The sequence below is a fragment of the Triplophysa dalaica genome, chromosome 24, assembly GCF_015846415.1.
Source record: "Triplophysa dalaica isolate WHDGS20190420 chromosome 24, ASM1584641v1, whole genome shotgun sequence".
Classification (NCBI taxonomy): domain Eukaryota; kingdom Metazoa; phylum Chordata; class Actinopteri; order Cypriniformes; family Nemacheilidae; genus Triplophysa; species Triplophysa dalaica.
Window position 1 is genome coordinate 16,985,445 of NC_079565.1, and position 16,335 is coordinate 17,001,779.

The window sequence follows — 16,335 nt, forward strand, 5'->3', positions numbered from 1 at the left end:
ATACACGGCTGTTGTAAAATTCTACTTTATTTCCACAGGCAAAGAAGAGTGCAAGAAAGTCCACTTATAAAGTAAGGTCAAGAAAGAGAGATAAACCCATATTTGTGAATAAATCCAGACAAATCCCAAAGCCATCTATATCCACCCATCATGGTACGGTTCTACTGAGCTAACGGATAATGTTATGTTAATATGTCTTTCATTTCTTGAGAATGTAAGCATAAACTGTAGTATTTGACTGTTAGTAAAGTGACATCATGTAAACTGGCTTACTGAATAATAAACTAAAACTGTGTTCAATGTTTTTTTACCACAGGTAAAAGATTATCTAAATTAACAATGCAAAGCAGTGTGCATGTGGTAAAAGCCCTGCAACATTGTGGCTTTCTTTTATATTCAATACTTTATAGAATGAGTAGTTCTCCATTCATGTCCATTTTGTACAGTATATGATATTGGCATTTGCCAAGCACATTGTTGCATTTAATAATAAACAAGAATTTATTATGTTGCTTGACACTTATTTAGAATAATAACAATATACATTTTTTGAATGACATTTAAATTTGACGTTTATATGCTTTCTCTTATCAGATTTAGAGGCTAATAATGTATAACATTTTTTCAGTGTTTTGATTACTCACTCTGTCAGCCATGAATATTTTGCCTCTCTTCTGTGTTCTTAAATTAAATTATTATAATGACAATGACAACCTAATTTTTAAGTAAATAGTCATTTTAATATTTTATTAAAATGAGTAGTTAGTCCATTCTATCACTTATTGGAATTCAAAAGTTAGGTAGATTGTCATATTTTTATCATCATGTTCATTGTGATGTTTGCATGTGATAGAAACCCTTCTGCATGAATTGCAAGACATGTTGCCAAGCATTGGTGATCAGACAAGTTTCGTTCGGAGAACACCTCAGCATCGTTAGATTGGGGAACAAGGGCCGCATATTCATCTGAAAAATGGAAGGAGGCTAGACCATCTTTAATAAGCAACATGCTTGTGACAGAGAACATCATACCCCATATGTGCGAGATGGTGGTCTAGTGGGTTAAACCACTGAACTGGTAAATCAAAGGTTGCTGGTTTGATCCCAGCAGCCACCACCAGTGTGTCCATGAGCAAGACACTTTACTCCATGTTGCTCCAGGAGGATTGTCCCTGTAATAAGTGCACTGGAAGTCGCTTTGGATAAAAGAGTCTGCCAAATGACTAAATTATAAATTAAATTATTATATTTGCCAAAAGTGCAAGGCAAATGAGGCAGTGTTTAAGTGCAGAGAAAGTTTACCAAAGCAGTACATTTGTATGGAGTGTGACATTGTTGTGCACAGTACACATGTGTTTCACAACAGAAGCTCTATGATTGCTGGATTCCAAATGGCAGTAGCTCCCACTACAGGGATGAGACAGGACCCTGATGGGCGATACTTTCATCATCATGATTGTCTGTAAACTTTTAACATTTTAATTGTTTGAAATCTTTAAAGTTTTTATGTAGAAGCCATATGCTTTGAAATGCAGCAATCGTATTATTATTTTATTTTTTGTATTGTCTTATTTTATTTCGACTTTTACAGATGTTACCCTAACCCTGTTATCAACATGAAAGGTAAATGTCCAATTGAATTTGTCCAAAGAATTGTTTGTTATGTTCTTGTTCAAAGAGTAACATTGACATTGTTAAGTAGGTGGGATAATCTAAAAATGAATTTAAGCATGTTTATATAAATTGCTTTTGAAATGGATAAGGAAAGATAATGACTTAACATTAATGGTACATGTTACTGAACGTTTGTGACCGTCATGTAGACTTAAAAAAGTGTACTCTTTTTAATATTTCATGCTCATTTAATTCCATGAGCTGACAATAAATTACTTTCTAGGCCGCTATGATCTTTCAATACCCCGGCTTTACTGTGAAAGATGCCAAGAAAATTGGGTACCGGGTTTGAGAGAAGTTCAGGATATTGGCTACTGGCCTGGCACAATTCATTTCAGCACACTTTATGATTTTGAAGTATTCCTGTCCTTTGAGGAGTTGAAAATGGCTGCCCCTGGATTGTCTCGTTTAGCATTCATTAGAATGCTTGACATGAAGACGGCACACTATGGCAGGGTAGGGATACTTTGCCTGAACATACTTAACTTGTGATGAATGGCATACTCCATTCTTTGATTGAGTGTTATGTACATTTTATTCTTATTTTCAAATAGAGTGGAAATCTGTGTGGGGATGCTTTTTACAAGAGCTTTCTTGAATGGTCTATCTGTCGATATGAAGTTGACGAGATCTGTGGCGCACAACATTTCAAGTGTACTGCTTGCACCCCTCTCATGCTAGCAGTTGCAGTCGATGGCAACCGCAAACTTCACCGCTTCAAAACGGCAGGAAAGTAAGTCCTTTATTTATTTGTTTACGTTTTTTAAGCAAATATTTTATTGATATATTTGGCCTGATATATTTATTGATATATACTGGTGAAAAGTTCACCAGTTCATCTTTAAAAGGGTTTTAAAGGGGTCGTATGACATGTCTTAAGCGAATATTATCGTTTGTTTTAGATGCAATAAAATATGTATACCACTCCATCCAGGGTGTATCCTGCCTTGATGCCCAATGACTCCTGAGATAGGCACAGGCTCCCCGTGACCCGAGGTAGAGAATGGAATGGAAAAATATGTATACATGATTTAAGGTTCAAAAACACTGTATTTTCCACACAAGGTGCATGTTAGTATCTTCTCTTTGCCATATTTGGAACATCAGGTTCCAAAGCAATTGTACTGACATGTATGCCCACCTTACTTGCGTAAACATTTGGGCGGTCTTAGTCAAGTGAGACCACCAACTGATGTAGATTTGTGGGTGTGTGGTTACACGAGGCATTTCAGGCAGGTCTGGGTGAGCATTCGCTTTTAGAAAGAATGCATCTTTTGTTCCGACACTTTAATTTTTGCACTTTTACATGTCTAATACATGCATGGGCAACTTATAACACACCAAAGACAAAGAAAAACACGTTTTTCCGGTGAATCACCCCTTTAAAACATTTTTGTCAAGTCGATCCCAAATATTTAAATGGTAGAGTACATCTGTCATTTCAAAACTATCAAATCACTATTTAAACCTTGGTGCAGCATGTTTTCCAGGTAGCACAATTTTGCGTAACAATTTTGCGTAACCCATCATCATTGCAACAATTCTTAAAGATTGCCTTAAAATTAGGAATTTAAATTTGTATCCATTTAAAATAAATTGTTAAATATCTGTTCTGTCTAATCCTTTCATTAGTTCAAAGGAATCTGGCTACTTTGATGGAGTGTTCCTCTGCAAGGATGAAGATGTTTCCTCGTTTGTTGATAATATCAGGGCACACCTGATTGCATCGCTGCCGGCGGCTAGTTTGTATCCTCTGACACTTGCTTCACATCACATTTGTTCTTGGTCTTATTATTAGTGTATTTTACTATCGATACCTATCATTGTCGTTGCCGAATTATTTATAACTTTATTTTCTAAATCTATATTAATTGAAGCGTAACGCCGCTAGCATATTAGCGTGTTAGCTTGCCTTCTGTTCACAGTGTGGAATATCATCTCCCCCTATTTGTCTTGTGTGCTAACTGTTTCTCTTTTTAAGCGTATATACTAAGACTCATCAAGCAACCTTGGTAAGTTAGGATTGCACTTCATACCCGGTGAGTTATGGCTTCTATTCCTATTGTTGTTACTTGCACCTCATGTCATATGTTTAGTTTAGCCTTCTCTGTCAGCGGCGAGGGTTTTACATGTGATAAATGCAGGGAAGTAGTTAGGCTGACGGAGAAGATCTTACAATTAGAGTCTCGCATCCCATCTTTATTTGAGGATAGTAAGAGTGTAAGGACCGTAGAAAACACTTCGGATGCGAGCAATGTTAGCGCACACAGCTCGGTTCCGGTTGAAAATCCCCTGCAGCTGGGAAACTTTGTAACGGTGAGACGGCATAGTCGCAGGACAAAACATCACTCAACCGTTCCGATTAAAGTCTCGAACAGGTTTGCCCCGCTCAGTGACGCACCGACTGAGAAACCTGCTGAAAGTGCCCTAGTGATCGGTGATTCTATTGTCCGGAACGTTAACATAGAGGCACCAGCCACCATAGTCAAATGTTTACCGGGAGCCAGAGCGCCTGACATCAAGTCAAATTTAAATGTGCTGGCTAAGGCTAATCGTAAATACAGTAAGATTGTTATTCATGTCGGCACAAATGATGTTAGACTCAATCGGAGATCACTAAAGATAATATTAAAGAGGTGTGTGAGCTCGCAAAAACGATTTCAGACACTGTAATATTCTCTGGCCCCCTTACTGCTTACCGTGGTGATGAGATTTATAGCAGATTATCATCACTAAATGGCTGGTTGTCTGAGTGGTGCCTGCAGAATGATATAGATTTTATAAATAACTGGAAGAGTTTTGAGGGCAGACCTGACCTGTTGAAACGAGATGGTCTCCATCCCTCCTGGGATGGGGTTTCCCTCCTCTCTAGAAATTTGGCACACAGTCTTAATAATGCTAAAGTCTGACTACCTGGGGCCCAGGTCAGGAAGGAGACAGAATGGCCTAACCAACTGTCTGCTTGCCGTCTCGCGTTACAGAATACACAAAATATACAACATGTAATAATCCCTTCTTACAAACAACATAAAATAGAGACTGTGTCTGTCCCCCGGATTAGCAAACATAAGATATTGCGTAAACCTCTTGAAAGTAATTTAATAAACGTTAAACAAATCAAACATGAACAAAATACAGATAATCAGCTGTTACGACTCGGATTGCTTAATATTAGATCTCTCTCAAATAAAGCACTTTTTGTTAACGATTTGATAACCGATCATAAAATAGACATGCTTTGTTTGACAGAAACATGGCTAAAGCCAGATGATTATATTACTCTAAATGAATCCGTTCCCCATGATTATTACTATAAACACGAGCCTCGTCTAAAAGGTAGAGGGGGAGGTGTCGCTGCACTTTACAAGAATTCTTTTATTACCTCTCAGAAGTCTAATTTTAAATACAATTCTTTTGAAGTCATGGTACTTCACGTATCGACACCTAATACTAAGGACAAAACATTTTTAAAATTTATTCTAGCTATTGTATATAGGCCTCCAGGGCACCACACAGATTTTATTAAAGATTTTGGTGGGTTCTTATCAGAACTAGTACTGGCCGCAGATAGAGTCCTTGTCGTCGGTGACTTTAATATCCATGTAGACAATGATACAGATGCCTTGGGACTGGCTTTCAAAGACACTCTTAACTCCATGGGCGTTAGTCAACATGTGTCAGGACCCACTCACCTTCGTAATCATACTTTAGATTTAATACTTTCTTATGGTATAAATGTGGACGATGTTAAAATCATTCAGCAGAGTGAAGATATTTCGGATCATTATCTGATATTATGTTTGCTTCAATGGCCTACGGCTGCAAATCAAACTCCTTGTTACAAATATGGTAGAACGATTACTTCAACTACCAAAGATGCGTTTCTCGATAATCTGCCTGAATTGTCTAAAATATCTAGCATGAGTAAAAACGTTGACGATTTTGACACTACTATTGAAAATTTTAACTCTACTTTCTCGGAAATATTAGACACAGTTGCTCCTCTGCGTTTAAAGAAAATTAAAAATAGCAGCCCAACACCGTGGTATAATGAACACACTCAGACTCTAAAAAAAGCATCCCGTAAAATGGAGCGCAACTTTAAGAAAACGAATTTAGAGGTATTTCGTATAGCATGGAAGGATAGTACTCGAAATTACAGGAATGCAATAAAAACGTCTAGATCCGCCTACTTTTCAACACTAATAGAGGAAAACCATCACAACCCTAGGTTCTTATTTAACACCGTGGCTAAATTAACAAAAAATAAGTCGTCATCGACGTCAGATTCTGATTATCAGCATAACAGTGATGAATTTATGAACTACTTCACGAGTAAAATCCAAGATATAAGAGAAAAAATTATAACAATGCAACCTGTAGTGAAATCCGCTGAACAAACTAACTACAGCACCCCTAAGGAGAAATTGCAATTATTTTCTACAGTAGATCACGATGAACTGTCTAAAATCATTAGATCATCTAAATCATCAACATGCATGCTAGACCCTATACCTACAAAACTACTGAAAGAAATGCTCCCAGAAATTATAGATCCTCTTCTTAGTATTATTAACTCATCTCTGACATTAGGACATGTGCCTAAAGCATTTAAGGTGGCTGTTATAAGGCCTCTTTTAAAAAAAAAAAAACTCGACCCTAAAGAACTAGGGAATTACAGGCCTATATCGAATTTACCTTTTATATCTAAAGTTCTGGAAAAAGTAGTTTCAACTCAATTATGCTCCTTCCTCCAAAGGAATGACATTAATGATGAATTCCAGTCTGGATTTCGAGCATGTCACAGTACAGAGACTGCTTTGATCAGAGTTACAAATGATCTGCTTTTAGCGTCTGACCGTGGCTGTATTTCGTTATTGGTGCTGCTAGACCTCAGTGCTGCATTTGACACCATTGACCACAGCATACTTCTACATAGACTCGAAAATTACGTCGGCATTAACGGAATAGCATTGAAATGGTTTAAGTCTTATTTATCCGACCGTTTTCAATTTGTAGCAATAAACAATGAGGTGTCCCGCAAATCACAAGTCCAGTACGGTGTACCACAGGGCTCAGTCTTGGGACCCCTGCTCTTCGCATTATACATGCTACCTCTAGGAGATATAATAAAGCGACACGGAATTAGCTTTCACTGTTATGCTGATGATACTCAACTTTATATTTCCTCGATGCCTCATGAAACCCAGCAGTTTCATCGAATAAAGGATTGCATAGTTGACTTAAAAATGTGGATGAGTAACAATTTTTTACTACTAAACTCGGACAAAACAGAAGTGTTACTTACTGGACCGAAAACTGCTATGCGTAACAACCAAGAATACTGCTTAACGATTGACGGATGCTCCATAAAATCCTCGTCATCAGCTAAGAATCTTGGCGTTGTATTCGACAGTACTCTCTCATTTGAAAGCCATGTCGCAAACACCTGTAAAATTGCATTTTTCCATTTTAAGAATATATCTAAATTACGTCATATGCTGTCACTGTCAGATGCAGAGAAATTAATTCATGCATTCATGACATCAAGACTAGATTACTGTAATGCACTTCTAGGTGGTTGCCCTGCGGGCCTATTACAAAAACTGCAACTGGTTCAAAACGCGGCAGCTCGAGTTCTTACACGTACAAAAAAGTATGAGCATATAACCCCGGTTCTGTCAACCTTGCACTGGTTACCTATAAAGCATCGCATTAACTTTAAGATCTTGCTTATTACCTATAAAGCCCTACATGGTCTAGCGCCACAGTATTTGAATGAACTTCTATTGTATTACAGACCTCCACGTACATTACGCTCTAAGGGGTCCTGTCAGTTGGTAATACCTAGAATTTCAAAATCAAGTGCAGGTGGTAGATCCTTTTCTTATCTAGCGCCTAAACTTTGGAATATTCTTCCCTGCACGGTCCGGGAGGCAGACACACTCTGTCAGTTTAAATCTAGACTAAAGACTCATCTTTTTAATCTTGCATACACTACACCTCCATAATATTAATCCTCAGAGGATTTAGGCTGCATTATTTAGATCAACCGGAACCAGGAACACATCCAACAACAAATGATGTACTTGTTGCATCAAAGAGTGCAGAACAGTACTCTACTCTCAGCCAGTCTTGTCTCTTTGTTCCAAGGTTACCGCAGGATGCAGTTCATGCCCAGACCTGATGGCAGAGCTGAGAATGGGAAGCGGTGACCTGACAAGTGCTAAGAGGATAGAGCTGGATAAAGGACACGACAACTTTGTTTTTCCTACAACATTTCAAATGCTATTAGATTGTTAATGATAATCTTTAATCCTTAATTTTTATATTTTTACTAAGCCTTGTTGTGCAAGCACTGTTGAGCTTGTGCAGAGGCAGCAGCTTTTGCCAGAGGGGAACTGGAATCCCCTGGTTGGGCCTGGGTTCCCCTGAGGTTTTTTTTCTCGATGGGAGTTTTGGGTTCCTCACCACCGTTTGCATATTGTTTTGCACTATCTGCCTGGCCGGGGGGGCTGCTTTAGAATTCATACTTGTATTAAATGTGTCTCATGTACAGCTGCTTTGTAACAATGAAAATTGTAAAAAGCGCTATATAAATAAAGTTGAGTTGAGTTGAGTTGAGAATATCCGCAAAAAAGTACCACATGTAAGTTTGCCCGCAAGTACTTATATGAAAACATCACATTCTTTTATTTGTGTTATTCTATTTTCGGTGCGTGTTTTATTTGGCCTTTGTTTCATGCAGGCACATGGGAAAGGTGTCTCTGGATCTGCAGAGTTTGCAGCTGCTAAAGAGTCTTCAAGAAAGAGCAGCAGTAGATTAGATGAGGAGGGAATTGAGGTGGCTGTCTGCAGGCATGGTGTTCTTTTGAGAGCACTCAATATGTTCAGAGGAGAGATATATGCATATCCACTGTATCTGCATATTCTCCAAAGATGGACCATTTGCTCTAAAAGGAATGTGGCCTATGTTTCATCTCGTCTGGAAATTGTCTGTCTTTTCCCCTTATCCACAAAAGAATGTTCTAAATGGATATACCTCTATATCTCCACATTGTATGTTTGTCCCCATGTTATTCGGCCTCGCCTATAACCTCAAAAGCATGTGTGTTTAGCTGTATTCTGTTTATATTTTCATTCTTGTACAAACTTCAGGTCAATGTACATTACATTTACATTTACATTTAGGCATTTGGCAGACGCTTTTATCCAAAGCGACTTACAGTGCACTTATAACACTGGCATGTTTTATATCTAAATGTTTCTCTTTTCATTCCTTGAAAGATGATGTATAGCACAGTAAGGTGTTTCCCACCATACTCATTTTGAGTAATTCTAAGAGCACCAAACTTCTAATTAATCCTAAATGCAAATGAGCTAATAGGCGAAACAAAGGAATTTGACTTCGCTCCATAATCAGCTCATCACATTGGGCGTGGAGGGGCGTGGAACCCCCCAGGCTTTAAAACACCCATGAACGGAGCTATCGACGCTCAACTCTTCCGTGTGTTTGTGCGTTCCAGCTCAAGAACACCTGAGACCTGTCTCTCTCTTCGGAGACAGTTTTTCCTTTCGGCAGAATTACTTCGGCTAACTTCGTCAGCCAATCCCGGCTCTGAGAAAGAAGTAGACGGACTCTACCACTTGCTTTGAAACCATCAGGACTTTGAGAACACTTTTCCACGGACACAAAACCTTGTCCAAGCACACTCAAAAGGAAACCAATGCAAGTATCAACTATTTCCTAAATAGGTGCGTTTAAGCTGTAACCCCTTTTAACTAAGGAGACTTGTCCTCGATGGTTCATGCAGATGTGAATAGTTGTTTGTAATACTGCCAATCTTTGCTTTGTCTATTTCTTCCATTTCTTTACTGCTTTTACGTTTCATGTTTGTTTGTTATTTCTTAGTTAGTCGGTTTGTTTTCCCTTTAGTGTGGTCAATAAACCTGCATTTGTCTGCACGCTCGAATTGTTGCTGTGTTTCTTTATCACATATTAACGTCACTTAAACTGCTTGATCTCGTTATAATTTCTGGAGCGGTACTGTACTACATACAGTAAGAGTGTTATGTTTCCAAGGCCAGGAAAGTAATATTTCTTAGGTTTGATATACGATCTGCGGATCACACGCTGGACGAGTGAATTTAGTTTGTCGCTATTATCAGGTCTGCGGAATCCTATAAAGTGTATAAAACAGGTACAGTTAATCATCATTAATTATACGTCTTTTACTGTGATCAAACTCATAGTTTTACCCAAAAAACACTACATGTGTAAATACTGGCCCTACTTGATCAAAGTGTGTAGGGTCTGCCCTGAACTAAGGAACCTTCTCGATCAAAAGCCATTCCTCTCAGTCATGCATGCTAAAGTACATGGAATAAAATGTGAGGTAATTAAAATTGTTGTATTGTCTCTTCTTACTTAAACTACACTTGTTCTGTTATCTGTAGAAAAAAACTGCATTTCCTAAACTAGTTCTCCCCAATAGATCAAATGGAGTGGTAGCTATCAAACTGGTGCTGCCTATAGCATGGGAGAGGAAGTGGAGCAGGCAAACACCTTTTTGTCAAGGATTGCTATACGCACAAAGTTCATGTCTAAAGCCAGTGTGTATTTCCCAAAAAGTAGTTTCCAAAAAATTACAATAATATTCAATTATAGCAGTGTGTGCATACCATTGTTGTTCTCTTGAAATTTAAAGGTCGTACAGACATGCTCACACTGCAGTGCATTGGGTGGAACAAAATCAAAGTCCAAAAAATGTGCAAAACTCTTTGCACAAGATATAGGAAGGTAATGTCTGTGTGTGTTGAGTGCAAAACATTGACTGATAATAATTCAAATATAGCATTCTTGGCTAACTGGTTTAGTGTGTTTAGACGACAGCAGAATCTCAAAAAGGAGAAAGAAAGCCTTGAGGACATGAAAAGTGAACTGGCCGTGGATAATGAAGTCATCAAGCAGTGGGTCACAGAAGTGCAGGAGTGGGCCCACACTGGTATGTAGTTGCTTCAAAATGATATTGTTATATTACCTTGCGTGGTCATGATACTAGTAATTCTCTGGAAGAAGCTAATTTCACTTCCTGGGGCTGCATATATATTTAATAAAGTAGCTAGATTCTCATATATTTTACCTTTTACTAGGATATATCTGCCCTCCTTGTCTCCCATTTCAGATATTCTTTCAAAATTTAGTTTTTTTGAGATAAGGATAGCGACTCCCCTTCTATGTCCTGATTTATATGAAGAGAAAAACACATCAGAGAAGCCCAGTTTCCTCAGTTGTTCATGCTCTTTATCATTCAGATGTGTTTCCTGTAAGTACACTATATGGGCTTGTTCTTTTTTCATTTTAGATAAAATCTTACTGCGTTTAACTGGATTCAACATCCCATTGACATTAAAGGAGATTATTTTAACTTTGTCTCTAACCATATGCATCTAAAGGCAATGTATTAACCAACTCAGATAAACCGAACTTAATTGATCTACTCCCTGAATAAAGAAGAACAAAAAAACACGCATAACAGACAAATGAAAAACAATGATATGGTTCCAAGGTTGGGGTCTCTAATAGATGACCCTGGTTATATTACCTTGCAGTGTGCTGTTCAGAATACTATTAATTACTCTTGTTTGCATTTGAATATTATAACAGCAACATCTGGGGACAACAATGTTCCTGTCGAACCATTAATGAACACGATTGAGGAGATGGCTGTCAGCATCAAACAACGACGTCATCATCTTTACTGACACACCGGTGAGTGTTTGCATGTAAATTAATGGATTCTGTTTTTGCTTGCCTTACCGGTTAAAAGTTTTTCAATAGATGCGTGAAATGTTTTGCTTTATATTTTTAGAATCATTGCTTAAAAGGTTATGCTTAAATGTCTTAAGTTGGTAATAAAACGAGTTAATATTTATTTAATATTTTATTTACGAAACTCAAGTATTCATTACAATATTGTTTAAAAGGCATCTAAGGAAATAAACCCTAAGAAGTTGCTTGATAAAATACCAAGAGAATAATTCTGCAAATTCTATACAAAAGGTGACTACACTGAAGATGATATAAATAAAGTAAACATTTTATGAATAGATAATAAAGTTTAAAAAAGTAGTGGTGGGCATAGATTAATTTTTTTAATCTAGATTAATCTAGATTAAAATGGCTCATTTGAATTCTGCCGAAGGCATTCAGAATATGTGTGCTACCCAAATAATGACTAAAAGTAAGCCTTTGAGAACGGGTTTCTCAAGCCAGGTGGCGCATTAGACCAGGGGCTAATCTCCGATATGTCGATTATGGCTCATGTCATACAGGAGCCATAATTCATTAGATCTCAATACAAAGTTACTGGTTTCAACTAAAGCTAGACCACTACCTGTTGAGAGAAAGTGTTTTTTTAAACCAATTCCGCATTGCACAAGGTGCAAACAACCTTAGTCTTGTCGATGTTTCTATTGGGAAGCTTCTTAAAAAATAACATTCCCTGAAGCAAACCCGGCGGCTTCATAGCTGCATCCATGTTAGCACGTCACGTTTGATGTGGTCATTTCACAGTAACATTATGTTGTGTTCACACCAAACGCGAATGGCGTGTCAAGCGCGAGTGATTTATATGTTAATGCAAAGAGCCAATAGACCTACTTGCTGCGCGAATGAAGCCCTGGTTATGAGATGATGAGGCGGCTTCTGCTTCCGCGAATGACGCGAATCACGCGAGTTGAAAAATCTCGTTCTCGCCCCGTACAGTGCAGTTAAGCTGGTATACATCCGCGCTAAAATATCAAGGTGAAAGTCATCATAGCTCCCAGCTCCCAACCCAACTTTGAGAATAGATTAACGGCGACATTTTTTTTATCGCGCGATGAGAGTCTCACTGCGCCGTTAACGGCCCACCACTAAAAAAAAGGTTTAATGAGCTTTCTACATTTAGTAAAATGTGGAAAAATATGAATGAGTAATTCTTCTTCTGTTTTATCAGTTGTGCATATATAAATAGTTATGTTGTATAAAATGCCTAAAAAAAATGAATTATTTCAGCCACAAACAAAGCGAGAATCAAGATAAGAAGAAAAATCACTATGGAGAAAAAAAAGCTGCCTACTGCAATTGAACAGTATAATGCTCTTGTTGACACTTTGTTAAAGATTGTGTCCATTGAAGATGTTCTCGAAACGGATTATGCTTTTCCATGGCAGGGTACATGGTACACTAGAGGTTATTTATTAACATATAAGTATACTGGTATGTCATGATATGTTTTTTCTTTACACAATTTAGACTGTGTCAATCACTTAACAAAGAAGAAGGTTTTTGACAAGGTCATGCTAATTCAGCGACTGGAGGAGGAACAGGTCAAAACAACACTGGCTTTCTACAGTCTTAGAAATGAAATGTTGTATTTAATTAATAAAGTTATGTCAACTGGTCCCACAAAACTTAGTTGCTTAAATGGAAAAGGTAATATACAATTAATCGTAACATAATGTTTTAAGTAAATCGCTCATAACTTTGTTAATTAAATGGTACATCACACACTTATTTTGAATAAATGTAAATTATTGTCTTGAATTTAATGACTATAGCTTGATCTTAGATGACCTGATTTAGTTCAATTTATTTAACAGAAATAAGCTTTGCTAATGTTATCCATTTGTGTTGATTGTACTTAATGATTGGAACTTAGAGCAACTAAGTCTGTAGGTCAAATAAAAACACTAAAATAAAATGAATTGCTCAACATTTTTTATATTATACATTTGTAACATTTATTAGACGTTATCTCATTTAACTTCAATAAGATGATATTGAGAAAATAGAACTCAACAGAAATGCAAAACAATTATTGTTACCGCCCACGACCTTACCAAAGGCAACACTTTTCTGAACAAGGGTAACCACCAAACTCAAAAATATAAGTAACTCTTTAAAACTTTTAAGATAAATGAACATTAAACACTAACAAGTGTTTCTTTTTACTGAAAAGTGCACAATATAAAACACTTATTTAAGAAAATAACTCTCAAAATGCAGTGTACGCAAATCATGCTGGGAAATACAGTCATGGCCAAAATTGTTGGCACCCCTTAAATTTTTTCAGAAAATCAAGTATTTCTCACAGAAAAGTATTGCATTAACACATGTTTTGCTATACACATGTTTATTCCCATTGTGTGTATTGGAACAAACCAAAAAAAAATGAGGGAAAAAGCAATTTTGACAAAAATGGGCTGGACAAAATTATTGGCACCCTTAACTTAATATTTGGTTGCACACCCTTTGGAACAAATTACTGAAATCAATCACTTCCTATAACCATTAATTAACTTCTAACACCTCTCAGCAGGAATTTTGGACCACTCTTCCTTTACAAACTGCTCCAGGTCTCTCATATTGGAAGGGCGCCTTTTCCCAACAGCAATTTTAAGATCTCTCCACAGGTGTTCAATGGGATTTAGATCTGGACTCATTGCTGGCCACTTCAGAACTCTCCAGCGCTTTGTTGCCATCCATTCCTGGGTGGTTTTTGAAGTATGTTTGGGGTCATTGTCCTGCTGGAATTCCCACGATCTCAGATGCAGACCCAGCTTTCTGACTCTGGGCCCTACGTTGCGACCCAAAATCCTTTGGTAATCCTCAGATTTCATGATGCCTTGCACACAGTCCATGCATCCAGTGCCAGAGGCAGCAAAACAACCCCAAAACATCTTTGATCCACCACCATATTTGACTGTAGGTACTGTGTTCTTTTCTTTGTAGGCCTCATTCCGTTTTCGGTAAATAGTAGAACGATGTGCTTTACCAAAAATCTCTATCTTGGTCTCATCTGTCCACAAGAAGTTTTCCCAGAAGGATTTTGGCTTGCTCAAGTACATTTTTGCAAACTGTAGTCTTGCCTTTTTATGTCGCTGTGTCAGCAGTGGGGTCCTCCTGGGTCTCCTGCCATAGCGTTTCATTTCATTTAAACGTTGACGGATAGTTTGTGCTGACACTGATGCGACCTGAGCCTGCAGGACAGCTTGAATTTCTTTGGGACTTGTTTGGGGCTGCTTATCCACCATCCGGACTATTCTGCGTTGCAACCTTTCATCAATTTTTCTCTTTCGTCCACGTCCAGGGAGATTAGCTACAGTGCCATGGGTTGCAAACTTCTTGATAATGTTGCGCACTGTGGACAAAGGAACATCTAGATCTCTGGAGATGGACTTGTAACCATGAGATTGTTGATATTTTTCCACAATTTTGGTTCTCAAGTCCTCCGACAGTTCTCTTCTCCTCTTTCTGCTGTCCATGCTTAGTATGGCACACACAGACCCACAATGCCATGACTAAAGCAACTTCTCCCTATTTTGTCTGCTTTCAGGTGTGATTTTTTTATATTGCCCACACCTGTTACTAGCCCCAGGTGAGTTTAAAGGAGCATCCCATGCTTAAAACAATCTTATTTATTCACAATTTTGAAAGGGTGCCAATAATTTTGTCCAGCCCATTTTTGGAGTTTTGTGTGACATTATGTCAAATTTGCTTTTTTCCCTCCGTTTTTTTGTTTTGTTCCAATACACACAAAGGGAATAAACATGTGTATAGCAAAAAATGTGTTAATGCAACACTTTTCTGTGAGAATTTCAGGGGTGCCAACAATTTTGGCCATGACTGTATAAGTCCTCTGCCCTATTATAACTATTTTATGTTAACACAACACAACTCCTTTATGTTGTCCCAACATGAATGGATTCAGTTATATGACTAAACATAAAACAATCATGTTGTAACCATATTTTCCAAAAGTTGTGTTGATTTTACTTAAGCACGTTAAGTAAATTGAACAGGCAGCAAAAACATTTTTTTTGAGTGCACCTGTGTCCACATAAAGACAGAATGTAGATTGGGAAATGTTGAATTTGACTTTGAGTGAGTGAGCTGAACAACGATCGTTGAATGTGCTTTCCATCTGCGCATGTGCAAATATTGCTCCACCTGCTGACCAAAGTGCGGTTTTGCAGAAGCAACGCAGTTCCGTTTCATTCATTTAACATAAGTGAGCTGTGTAAATGTGAAATGTCACTTTTTCTAATTCTGTCAATATGACTGTCTTAATTTTAATGCTCAAACGTAACCACATTATTTAATTTAAACATAGTTACATTCTTTGGACCAACAACCGCCAATTTTCATTTTTTTGAGTGTATGCAAAGTGGGCAGGACAAGATGACCAGTTTGCTTGACAAAATCAACGCTGGTGGTACGAGCGTAACATTGTTATTTATTTTAAATGTGTTAAAATAGGTTATTGAATTTCATAACACTTGTCTTTCAAATTGCTTTAGGAAACCCTTGGAATCTTTCAGAAGAGGGGATTCAAGGGCTTCACTGTATGTTGCAGAGAAGACTAGACCAGCTTACAGCTCACAGGGACACTCTAAAAAAGAGATATCAAATGATAGACAACATGACAACTTGCAGTACTGTGGAAGATGAATATGTAAGCTGTCTGGAAGACCTTCTTTCCAGCAGTTCTGATCAGAGCTCTGATGAAGATGATACATCTGTTTATTAGCAATGTGTGTTAACATTGTGGGTGTGAGCATGTGCGTGCATCTATGTTTGAGGCATGAGGAAAAAGTTATATTAAATAGATATTT

The 16,335-nt window shown here is 37.7% G+C and overlaps 1 long non-coding RNA gene across 1 annotated transcript; it reads left to right on the top strand.

Moving 5' to 3' along the window:
- The first annotated feature begins 9,983 nt into the window (after positions 1–9,983).
- LOC130414462 (uncharacterized) lies at positions 9,984–16,214 on the top strand. The gene is made up of 5 exons (XR_008905612.1): positions 9,984–10,287; positions 10,383–10,474; positions 10,561–10,679; positions 11,342–11,446; positions 16,021–16,214. It is a non-coding gene; the product is annotated as an uncharacterized LOC130414462 (long non-coding RNA).
- Positions 16,215–16,335: the final 121 nt, after the last annotated feature.